This window comes from Nannospalax galili, unplaced genomic scaffold (assembly GCF_000622305.1).
Source record: "Nannospalax galili isolate Female #2095 unplaced genomic scaffold, S.galili_v1.0 scaffold377, whole genome shotgun sequence".
Lineage (NCBI taxonomy): Eukaryota > Metazoa > Chordata > Mammalia > Rodentia > Spalacidae > Nannospalax > Nannospalax galili.
In genome coordinates this window covers 3,141,533-3,142,876 of record NW_008341187.1, presented here as the reverse complement: position 1 = coordinate 3,142,876, position 1,344 = coordinate 3,141,533, and the positions used below count along the sequence as shown (strand labels likewise).

The following is a 1,344-nucleotide window of genomic DNA, read 5'->3' as shown; positions in this document are numbered from 1 at the left end:
GGCCGCTCTGCACTGTCCCCGCGCCGCTCCGCGCCCCAAGCCCGGTCTGTCCGCCTCCGGAGCACCTGAGCCACGGCCGGGTCGCCTCCTTTTCTCTCCTCCTTGGCCTCCGGACGCCACCGCCCTCCCGGCGCGGCCCGCCCCGCTGCGCCCCGCCCCTGGGCCCGGCCCTGCCACAGGGGCGCGCACGTACAGTCCGTGCGGGGGCGCGCACGCCGCCCTCTGCCACCCTCCACCTCACACCCGCGCGATACAACGTGGCTCGGCCCCGAAGCCGCTAGGCGTGTCCTGAGAGGCGCGTCCCGTGAGGCGTTCGCCCGGTTCGGCATTCGAACCTTGCTTTCTCGCAGGAATTGCGGGGCGGGGTGGGCCGGGGTCCGCGCTCTCCCCGCCGCGCGTTGGTTCACAGGGGACAGCACGGCCTGTGACCCGGTTCTCCTTGTGGGCTCGGCTGCCCTTCAGTCCGCGGGACCTGCCGCTGTGACAAGCTGGAGCCTCCAGGGGGCGCTGCGGGGAGCGCGGGCGGTGGGGGTGACGCGGCGGGCGCACGTAGGTGGGCAACCCCCCCCCACTACTTCCGTGCGCGGCGGGGCACGCCTGGCGAGTGCTGGTGGTGGGCGGGGCAACCGGCCTATAGGGGACCACGGGGGCTGGCCCGGTGGGAACGCAGCGTCTGGTTCTTGCTGCCACCAACTTCCTACCCCGAGCTGTCTGTCTGTCGTTCCGCTGACAGTAGACTCACAGGAGTCGCCATCCTTAAGGACCAAGACATTCAAGACTACAACAAATCCCTACTTATCACACTTGTCAAGGTCTGGTTTTTAAATGAAGAAAATTACATTTTTCATGGTTGTGTTCTTTGGAATTGGGGCTGTCTGCTTTCCTAAATCACCTAGCTGACATGATCACCTTCTCCCACCTCAAGCTGAGTCTTGCAAGCCAGAAATCTCACAGTCTTCTCTGCCCTTCCATAAGTGGTAACCAGAGAAGGCAAGGAATCAAGTTTCTTCAAATATCCCCTCCTTGCTGGTCTACATGGAATTTGGCCTAGATGTGTAGAGCAAAGCTATCCGCTGTGTGGCGTAGGCATTCCGGAAAGTAGCAGGTGGTTTGGAAGTGGAAGGGAGGGAGGGAGGGAGGGAGGAATGGAGGAAGGGAGGAAGGAAGGAAGGAAGGAAGGAAGGAAGGAAGGAAGGAAGGAAGGAAGGAAGGAAATGAGGCAGTACCAGGTTTGACCTGAAGAGAAGAGCCTTCTTCAGCACTTCTTCAATCACCCCCTGCAAATGGTCTCACACCAGCTTAAGCAAAGTATATACTGGCCCTTCTAGAGGCCATTCACGTGGT

At 61.6% G+C, this 1,344-nt stretch overlaps 1 protein-coding gene across 2 annotated transcripts in view; it reads right to left on the bottom strand.

Annotated features, from left to right (window-relative positions):
* The window catches only part of Fbxo30 (F-box protein 30), a 14,488-nt gene extending 13,925 nt beyond the window's left edge, over positions 1 to 563 (bottom strand). The window contains exon 1 of one of the 2 annotated variants that reach the window (XM_008836705.3): positions 336 to 563. The gene's annotated coding sequence lies outside the window, so the exon portion shown is untranslated. Of the gene's footprint in view, positions 1 to 65; positions 132 to 335 lie in introns of those variants that run through there. The other variant, XM_029565179.1, reaches the window with a different exon arrangement.
* Positions 564 to 1,344: the final 781 nt, after the last annotated feature.